The sequence below is a fragment of the Corvus brachyrhynchos genome, unplaced genomic scaffold (assembly GCF_000691975.1).
Source record: "Corvus brachyrhynchos isolate BGI_N302 unplaced genomic scaffold, ASM69197v1 scaffold331, whole genome shotgun sequence".
In the NCBI taxonomy this organism is placed as follows: Eukaryota; Metazoa; Chordata; class Aves; order Passeriformes; family Corvidae; genus Corvus; species Corvus brachyrhynchos.
In genome coordinates, this window is record NW_008237229.1 from 5,304,357 (window position 1) to 5,315,681 (window position 11,325).

General features: G+C 36.5%; 1 pseudogene; it reads right to left on the reverse strand.

The window, feature by feature from the left end:
- LOC103612460 overlaps window positions 1-11,325 on the reverse strand; it is a 31,919-nt pseudogene that overhangs the window by 18,237 nt on the left and 2,357 nt on the right.

Genomic DNA, 11,325 nt, shown 5'->3' on the forward strand with positions numbered 1-11,325 from the left:
TAATGAAAGTTATAGTCTCCTGGGTCTCCTAGGATCTCAGGTCCTTATGCCAGCTCAGCCATTTAAATTTTCCCCTCACTTTTGTCCCTGATTGAAAAAGAACTGTGTTCACCCCACCCAGACCACAGTGGGGTAAATTGCTGTTCTGTGACCAGACAGCCACAAGGAGAGCCCTAAACAGAATTTCTCCAGTATTATTTTGACTCCTCTTACACTACAAATCTGTTGTGATCTCTTATTCACTCAACAGAGTCTTTATCACATATGAAAGAGTGCCTTTTTATAAAGACACTCTAAAGGGAAATATATAGAGATATTGTCAAAATACTAAGAAAAACATGCTTAATGTTTTTCAAATACCTGATTTCTTTCTCCTATTTCTGTTTTTGTTTTGAAAAGCAAGCCATGATCCCCAACCTTTTTTAAATCTTGATCTTGTAGCGGCAGGGCTTTGCTACCACTTGAGCTTCTGGATCTAGTGACACTGCTGTGACCATTAGACACTCCTTGAAATCTTTACTCATTAAGCATCAGCACTCAAGGATACGAACTATGCAAATCAGAATCACACCAAATTTACTCACTTGGTATTTGTACTTTTAAAAATTATACAAAGCACCTGGGAAAGCAGAATCAGACTCACAACCTCTGTTGATTACCAGGAATGGAGCATTAGTGCAACTTTGAACAGACTGAGTGCAGAAATATTCATTGTTTTGCAAGACAGAAAAGTTAATCCAAGATACTTTATTCAAATTTATGTAAATGCCAGCAGATATGATTGACATGTGAAGAACATTTCACATTTAGTCTACTTAAGAAATCTCCATCACGAGCATAATGCCATATGGCATTATTTCCATTTATTTCTGCTATTTCCTTTCAATGGAAATTTTGAAAGCCAGTCATATATTCTACATCTATATTCTGCTGTCAGCCTTCATTGAAGTATGCACTGCAGATTCCTCAATGGCATAGTTACCTGCTTAAGTTGGTGCAGGAATACCTTTGTGTCCAACAGTAACAGGTCATTATAGATAAACCCTGGCAATTTTCAACGCCTTGGTAGCGTGATTTAAATTATAAACCAGACTTCAGTTTTGATTAACACAAAAACCTCAATAATACCTACTTAACTTTACTGTGCCTATTTACAGAGCAAGCTTAAGTTTCATTTTGAATATGTGCCCACAAAGTTGCATGCTTTAAAGGCAGACACTTCACAGCTTTAGCTTAGCCAATCAATATTTAACACTAAAAGCATGAACAAACCATTAGACACCATGCAAATCACAAGAAAAAAAATTAGTCTATTAAATTTTTGTTGATTAACTGTTATAAACAGAAGAAACAGATTTTGCAGTGAGTTGTTTATTTGGCTGGGGGACTGCAGATAAATTAATGCTTTTAGAAAAGTAATGACTATTGGGAATCAATAATTTATAAATCCTAACCGAAAAAAACCACACTGTAATTGGAAAAAAGTTTAACTACCTACAAAATGATCATTCTAGTATGTTGGCCAGATTTCTTTATTCCATCAAAAAAAGACACCTTAAAAAGCACTTAATATACCAGGACCTCAATTATTTTTTCCATTAATCTTTTAGAACAAGATCCATATACAGGAAAATTATGAGACTAACACTCAGCTTTCTCAACACTCTTACCCCAGTGAAGAAAAAAAACCACTTTAAAGATGAACATCAATGTCTTAATTTTACAGGTTGGAAGACAAAGAAGAAAAAAATATATATGTGGTGTCAGCAGCAAGCTAAAATACTGGCTACATGGATGTGAATTTGAAGTTTACTGTTTATTTAATCATAGCAAGATGTCATCCAGGAGTTAAAATACTTGGTACTGACTAAGGTGCTAGTAAAGTAAGATAAAGCCCGACTGACAACAGTTCTGCTAGAACTACTTCATAAATAAATGCCTTCTCTAGATTCTGGTTTTAATAACGTATTTAATTTGCAGTGTAGATTGAAGCTGTAATATTTATCTTCACTGGTGATACACTTCATTCTTTTCAGATCAGGGTTTATAACGACTGTGTTTATACATGTCTACCAGAAGATGAACAGGATTCTTCTCAGAAATCTTGATTCTCTAAATGGAAAAGGATTAATTTCTATTCAAAATTATAATCCCCCTTCGTAGTTGATTTAAATAGACATACTTGGAACATGAAGGATTTGCTGTTGATTAAGGTTTCATTTTTAGTGTGCTCAAACCAAGAGAGAAATCCCACATACTGAGAATACTGAACTCTACAGAATCATTTAAAAAAACTTACCTCTGATACAAAATCCACTTTTTGTGTGGTTTACAGGGTACCCAAATCTGTAAGGTGATTGCCTAATAGAGGTGTTGGACTGAAGAGGAACATCCCACAGGAAGGTGACTGCCTTGTTTCTTGCATCATTTCAGATTAACTCTAGCAGAGACATCCAGGAACAAACAGCTGATATCAATGCTGCTTTGGCCAGAAAAAGAACTAAATGAGCTTCCAAATCTCTACTGCATCTAACTTTCAGAATTTTATAGAAAATGAACCCTTTGTGAATACGGGCTTTGCACTGCCAGAAGTCAGGTGGGGCTGAACCAAATAAGAGGTCTGTTTTGCTTGTCTTTCAAATGCTAGGAACCGAAATTTCCTTTCAATCTTTTATTTCCTAGCTGGGAAATACAATCAAATGTTGAATGGCATCTATTTTCACTCTGGGGAATGGGAAAGAGGAGTATAATCTTTCTACATTGAGACTAACAATCAACAAAACAATAAGACAAGCTGCTTATCTTTTGAAGGCTATTCCATATACATGTACATTCTATTCATATGTACATAATGATTCTTCTAAGTCTTCAGGTTTCAGTTGACCCATGTTGAATAGGCACGAATGGAAAATTACTAGAAAGAGTTCTTTCTCCTCTTAGTCACAGGGTTGAAAGGGAAACCAAACTGGATGAGTGGTCAGGTAATTACAGAGTTTTCAGAAAGTACATGAACAGCTACACAGAAACTACATGGGCATAGCTAGACCTCTTTCTCTCGTTCTTCCCTTTTTTGTTTTTAAAAAAGTTTCCTTTTAAAGAAAAAGTTGCAACGCCAGATGCTCCCTGAATTGGCATAGATTTCCGTCTTGCATATATCTGAAATTTAAAAAACAGTGAGATATTTGATAACCTGAGCAATTTCTATTACTCTGAGCAATTTCTCTTCCCTTTTTCAAAATTCCATCTGGGTTAGTTACAATGGAGAAAATGTTAGTTCTAATGGAGATCATCATCTTCCAAGGTGGTCTTGATGAAGGATAAGGACTTGTCCCTATTTTCAAAATAAATTCTTCTATCGTACTTGTCTTTGGTATGTATGCCATAGATTGAATGCAAGACAGCTGTATTTTCCTCATGAGTTACATTTCATCCAGGATGTCTGGATTATCACAGCTTTTTTTTTTTTTTTTTTGATACATGCATTGCAGTTTCACTTTCTCAGTAAGCTTTGCAGATGAATCTGCAAACTATGCTTCCATGTTGGCTAAAGCACACACAGAAATTCAGTTTCAGAATTAACATAATTAAAAATTAAATTTACAGAGAAGCCCAGAAACAACTTTGGCACACAACAAGCAAAACACTGCAAAAAAGAGTTTGATTAAAAAAACCCCAAAACCTACAAATTATTTTTACTTCTCATTTGTGAATATCACTGAGCCATTAAAATTCGTACAAGCCCTACTTGTGAATTGTGATCATAACTGTTGTGATATGATAAAAAAATGAAAGCTGCTAGCAAGGAATAAGAAAGCAACCTTGCTTCCACAAAGCTGGAGGCCATAAATAAAAAGAGGCCATAAATAAAAAGAACTGTGTGGTCCCTCTCAAAGAACATGGAATCAGTGACTACAGTGTGACATGATTTTATTCAATCTCTGCACATCAAGTGCCCCTCTCACAGGATATTTTCACTTTTGGAATAGGAAAATCACTACGTGCTTTTTACTTTCACATTCTGAGAAACACCAGGTTGGAGGCCTCAGTGGAGTTGCATCAGAAATTGTCTAAATTCCAATCAAAATAAATCTCAGAAAAAAGTTTCCATTATTAATGAATCTATAGCAAGATGCATGGATACTATAATAACTGATGAAGCAGGGGTCTTTAGGCTTCATCACCAGAAGAAAACAGAATTTTCCATGCTATGTGTCCAAAATGAACTGGTTTTTTTCAGACACCCCAGTTCAACATTTATCTATTATTCAGGGAGTACAAAATCTAAAGAGACGATAAGACAGTTTCTATGGGTCATAAGCCTGTGACTAGTTATAAAAAGTAACATCTTAAGGTTTGAGAATTTATTTGCAATAATATGTCATGAGATATTATTTTGGGATCAAAATTATGCAGCTTGAAAACTCTTGTTCAAAGGTGTAAGAATCCTGAGTATTCATGACTCATGCTGAAATTTGTCAAAACAAGCCTCACTCTTACATTTTTAATGGATTTTTCTTGGGACAACTGCAGGAATTTTTGCACTTCAGCAAACCATAGTTTTATGGAGCTCTTTGAAATTAGAACAATATGACTAATTTGAAGTCAAAACTAAGTCTGAATCAATCCATTAGAATTCCCTAATGAATAAATAACTGTAATTTGAACAAAAGCTGACAATAGAAGTTAATATTTCAGGTGAGTAATAGCCTGGCACAAGCTTGAGCAGGACTCAGCACCAGAGCTGCTTAAAACACCTTCCAAAATGCAACAACCTGATTGGAAATTAGAATCTACATGTATTTATCTGTATAACACTAGGCATCTTTTAGGATAATACAACACAGAGTTCCTTTCCAACTTAAATAACTCTATGGTTTTCAATGTTTCCAATGGCTCCATTTTGCCACTGTAATTTGGCATTGTTACAGTTACACTTATTTCTACTTTACCTTGCCAACAAACAGAATCCACCAAATGATGAAGCAATAAAGAAATTCTATTCTCTACCCTTTTTTAACTCAAAAAGTTGTACTACCTGAATGTACTTACTTTTAGAAACAAAAAAAAAGGTAATACGCTTATATAAATATATTAATAATAATGTGTCTTTTCCTCAAAATTTAGGAAAAAAATTATAAATGCTACTCTTCACAATCTCTTTGAAACATAGATTTAGAAGAAACATAAAGATTTTAGTTATAGGCAAGCTGTGTTGAAATTAGTTAGAATAGGAAGGAATTTGGACCCAGTGAGAGTTAATTAAAATAGTTAGGAGAGCTGGACCTGTAATGTGTTTTAAGATGTTAGTAACTGATTACCAAATAACTGATGATCTGTCATTTGCATGTTTGTTTAGCTGTGCTTAGAACGAGGAATAGAAACATTGATAAGTTGGTGTATGGAACAAGGACAATTACCAATTTCCTCCCTTGGTGGGAACCTGTTCAAAAGTCATGCAAGAGGAAACTTAGAGGTCACTAAAGTAATTAGGATTGTTAAAGTTCAGAAAGGCAAAAAGGTCAAAGTGAGGAAGATGAGTTACTTCATCTTCCTTAGGACCACTGACCCAATTCAAGACCACCGACTCAATTCAGAACACACACTACGCATGCTTAATGACATTTAAGCTCATTTCCATACGAAGCGGAGAATAGGAGGTGCTAACACTATGAATATGCATTTGTATTTTGGATAGTCAGAATATTTGGAAATAAAAAGCTTTGTGTTTGCTTGTATCAGGGCCTGCGTCTTCGGGAGCTATCCCACGCAGAGCCTGGCGCCAAATAAAACATGCACTTTCTGACTCTAAACTGTTAGAGAGTTTTTATCTGTCTCAGTTGGATATCGCTATTAGATCGATATTCAGATTTTGGTAAATCATCTTAAACTGACATGCTTCTTGTGTTCCTGCTATCTACAAACAATTTTCACAGAAATTTCAAGTATTTTATTAATTATCCTCTTATGGAGAGTGACTATGTGGGCAAGAAGAAATCTGAGTTTCAGTGTGAAAAGTCAATAAACCTTGACCTTTTTTTTCCCTTTTTCTTTCCTTGTGATTTTTTTTTTTTTTTTGCTTTTACAGGTGACTTCCTATTTTTTCCTGTGTGTGAAATCATGGTCACAATTGCAGGTAAGTGCAATTGTTGCAGATACTGTATTGCCCTAAACAGGATTGGTTTTTGTTTATGAGGAAGTTGTATACCTTGAATTCATAGAATCATAGAATCACAGAATCATGCAATGGTTTGGGGCTGGAAGGGACCTTAAAGACCATCTAGTTCCAACACCCTGCCATGGGCAGGGAAACCTTCCACTAGACCAATTTGCTCAGAGCCCCATCAAACCTGTCTTTGAACACTTGCAGGGATGGGACACCCACAACTTTTCAGGGAAAACTACTCCAGTGCCTCACCACCCTCAGAGATTCACCAGATATGTTACAAATCAAAAATATTCTTAAAATATAGAAAAATATTTTATGCAAAATCTTTTCTTAAAAGCCTGAGCTTAGTTTTCCAAATTATTTTTAACACAACTGCCTCCTCATTAAAATTTTTATTGACTTTGTTTCTTCATTTGTGAATTGTTTTTATTCCAATTACGTCAATATTCAGGGAATTTCCTCAAGGACTGGAACCTCACAGAAGTGCAGGCTTTGAGGATTAATAAAGTCTTACAACAGGACACAGTTTTTTTAAGCAGCTTCATATTTTCTAAGAGTATTACTTACTTATATTTTAATTGAGCAATTCAAATTGTCATGGCCAATCCAAAATCTGGATTCACAAGGTACACCTAGATAGTCAGTAGTCCATCAGATGCTCAGTATAAAAATCTAAATGGAAGAGAATTGAACTGGAGACTGAGCCTCATTTTATTTGCATAACAAAGTTATCTTTCCAAAGAGATCAAAAGATTAACTTACATTTAGCTTGTCTCAGGAAACACAGAAGCATTACTGATAAGAAAAGCAGGAAATGGGAAGCTTCAGATACTGTACTGCAGATTTTGTATTTGAAAGGATTTATGAGTCAAATTGGTCAGATTCCTGGATGCTCTGTGGCATTACAGCCTTTAAGTCTGCTGCATTGGAGCTATATAGATCCCACATTTAAATCTTTAACCTCCTGGCTAGCAGTTCTCAAATTGCAGTTGCAGAAGAGGCAAAAAAAGAAAGTACCTCTCTAATTTGAAATATTATCCTTTATGCAATAATACATGTGCATATAGTAGTTTACAGATGAGTGGTGTTCCACATAATTGAAAGCGGAATGAAAAATATAAACATATGTTAATTTCTTTACTATTATTATTACAAATGAAATTTTTCACACATCTGTTTTCTCAAACTAAAGCTAAGATATATGCAGAAAGTCTCCAAAATGAAGACATATTCCCTTAAATGAAAATTATTCTTCACTTATCTGTCTATATAGATAAATTGTAATTTTTTTGCTCTGAATCTCTTGCTCATTTCTCTCCATCTGGCACTGAAAGAAAAACAGAAGTTAAGAAATAAATTTTTAGCCCCACATGATGACTAAGTATTGATGATATGTTGATGTCTAAAGACATTTATTTGCTCTACAACAGACACAATTACTACAAATGTCAAGAATTCTTGAGCAGCTGGCCCCAAGGACAGGATCCCTCATCATGCCTGCTAAAAAAATATTCTGTAACCAGGGCATAACTGGGTCTCCCCCTAAAGGCTGTAATTGAAGTCCCCTCTGGACATCCGTACAAGTCCCCCAGAGAGACGAGGGCAAACACATCTGAAAGCCGTAAATCAGAAAGCTGTAGGCACTGTGAAAGCTGATTCCACTGGGATAATTGGGAAGCAGACGCATAAAACATCAACTGTTTACAGAAGATGTAATCTATAAAAAGATAAATACGTACCATCTCCACACTACCCACCTGGGCAGTAGGCATACCAGAGCAGGCAATGTGAGGGAAAGCCCAATGTGCAGCTCTCTCACAGCCTCTCCTCACTCCTCCCTTACCTCTAACCCTCTTTTCTGCCGACCCCGCCTGCACCGAAAGGCGGGAAAATTCGCCTGTCTCTGACCATTCGTGGATACAAGACTCACAACAGCAGCAGCAGCAGTAGCTGCTCAGCTCAGTAGCACATCTCACTGTCACTCCATCACTTGAGCAGTTCTTTGGTCTCTGCCTCTCCATTTCTCTGCTCATCCTTCCCCACAGCCTGGCTCTTCTTTCCCAGTTATCCCAGTTTCTCTCCATCCTTTGAACCCCAAAGTAAAGGGAGGGAACACTCACAAACAAGCTAAATGCCAATTACAGTTTGACAACAAAAACAGCACAGCGGCATTTTCCAGCTTAATGTAAAACTGTAGGACGTGATTTAAAAAAACCAAACAAAAACCAAAAGATAACCAGCAAAAAAGATTGTGCAACAAACACAGTGCAGATCTACAGCCTGGATTTTAATCATGAGTTGAACATACATCTTCAGAGACCCTGGGTGAGTCATTTCATTTCCTGGTGCATTAATTTCCCAAATTCCAATACATAGATAATATGTAATGAATGCTGCTCTTTCAAAGCATGTCAAAATAATCTCTGTAATGAGGTTTTTTAATAGAAATTGCTATAAAACTGTGAAGAATAAGACACACATATAGGGCCAGCAAATATGTTAATACCCTTTTTAATGATTCATTAGTATTTCAGATTTAACAGATAGGCCTGTAGCAATAATGCAGAAAGAGTGGCAAATATTCTTGCAGATAGCTGTTACCACTAGAAAGAAAAGCCTTGAGTGTGGCAGTGCAGTGAAGCAGGAGACAGCTAGAAGGGAAACCATCACAGGTACCACTTCTTTACCTGCAAATGTGACCAACTGGAAAATGGCCAGGCCAAAAAGGTTTTTTATTTTCAGTGACTTTTCAGTGAAGGTAATGAAGCGAGTTGGCTGGGAGGGAGGCTTTAGCAATTTCACACCTGCTGTGAGCACCCCTGTAGATTAGCTCTAACCCTGTAGAAGCCAGGTTAACTAATCCAGAACAAACATTCAGTGACAAAGGACATAACTCCCTTTTTCTCTATAGATGAGGGTCCACCATCAAGAAAAATGCTTCTTTTTCCATGCACGATTCTATGTTTCTTGAAGTGGGATGGCTGAGTGGTAGATGGATAAAGGCACAATAATTCAGTTTGCTTTTTCCTATTCTGCATCTAATCTAATTGAACAATCAAGCAACCTAAACTGGATTAATCTATAGGCATGCCTGATTCAGTAACATAAGGGATAAGATTTTTCAGTATATATACTTTAACCTCAAAGGATAAGTTAAATGGACATCAAACATTCCTACAAACAGAAAGAAAATATTTGTAAATTAAATACAGTCAAATTTTGGGGATATCTTGGTAAAGATGATTCAGAGAGGGAAAAAAAGATTGAATCTAAAAGGCTTTCCCAAATGTAGAAAAGTAAATAATATACAATCTACCTGCTCAAGTTCTCAATAATTTTTTATTCTTAAACATACTGGCCTGCAAGAGGCACTGTTATATAAATTATAGTTCTATGATAAAATGCTTCAATCAAAAAAAATCAATTTTTGCAAGAGGATATGACTTCAGGAATCCTTAATAAATGACAATGTTTCTGCATTTTTGGAACTGGAAAATTACTTATATTTTTGGCTAGTCATCCTAACATAACACTGAATACCTAAACGTGTCAGTGTTGTGGTTTAGGAATGGTATTCTCCAATTTCATGCTCTCATTCCCCCCTCCCCTGCATTGGGCTGGAGAAGAGAACTGGAGGCACAAGAGGTAAATATCACAGGCTGAGATAAGAACAGTTTACTGGTAACAGCAATGAGATAAGAAAACATACAGTAGCAGTAACAATATTAATAGCAAAAGTGTACAAGAGAGGTGAGAATTCACATGCAAATGCTCAGCACTACACTCCTCCCCAGGTCTGAGATAACACTCGGACAATAGCAGCACCTTTATCTTATCTTGAGTTCCTGTCACAGCGCCTTAATTTACTGTTTGAGTTCCAGGTGTCCCTGGAGGTGTATTCAGGAGGCGGGGTTTGGTTGTCGCAGATGCCGTCAGTCCCTCACAGCACTGTGAGGGCTGCTACAGAAAACCGAACTCCATCTCAGCCAGACCCAATACACCTGGAGATGGCTGAACAGCTGCCTGCCCATGGGAAGCGGGAATGGGTTCCTTGATTTACTTTGCTTGCATGCGCAGTTTTGCTCTTCCTATTAAACTGCCTTATGTCAATCCGTGAGTTTTCTAGCGTTTCTACCCTTCCAGTTCTCTCCCTGATCCCACTGGCTGGGGAGTGAGCAAGTGGTTGCACGGGGATGAGCTCCCGGACGGGGGTAAGCTATGACACCGTGATGGGAAGGTTAGATGGCACTAAATGTGGAGATCAAGGAAGAGTATTTTCACAGCTTTTTCAGGGAGATTATACGTGTTTAATGGGTGTCATCTGAACGTGTAAAACACCCATTTTAGTGACAGATGGCTAATGGTGTCCTAATGGTATAAAGGTTTGATTTAAGCAGTGGAAGAAACTCCACTGCTGAACAATTTTTGAACACCGTGAAGTACTACTGCTACCAACTCTGAAGTGAAAGGTGTGTTGGTAGGAGATAAGAAAGTTTGTCGAATTTTTAAGTTCAATGTGTAAGCAACATCCATTTGATGTGTTCACGGCAGGAGTGTCCGCCTGTGAGGACTTGCTGAACTTGAGGGAAGTTCATGCGTCTGTGTGTGAAGGGGAAACCCTTAAAGCAGCCATTCAGAGTATTCCGGTGTATTTAAATAAAACAAGTGAAATGTATGATGGAAAAGTGAATATAGTTGTGAAAACAATTAAAAAAGCCAAGGTGAGCTACTTAGAAAAGAGAGAGAAAACCTCAACAAACAAAATAAAATATCCAGTTAATTTATTTTGTATTTTTTATTTACATGATTGCTTAATGATAAAAATTATCACCATGCATCTTTCTTCAATCTAAGCCTTTTCTGTTCAGTGATCTTGGCTGCAAATGTCTACTACTGATTAGGTCAATAAGGTATCAGAAATTTCCTTAGAGATATTTTATGAATTCTTCTATTCTTATAATAGGAAGATAGTACTGGATTTGTGTTCAAGATCTGTTGACAGTCTATGCATTTCCATCGAGTAATAACATGAAAGAAAACATTGGAAAGATGTGAAAAAACCTAACTCACAAAGGAAAGTAGTAAAGTACATTTGGGTCTCTAACTATTTAATGTACTAATACTGCATAGTTGACTATGTTTATTTCTTTCAGTTTAAT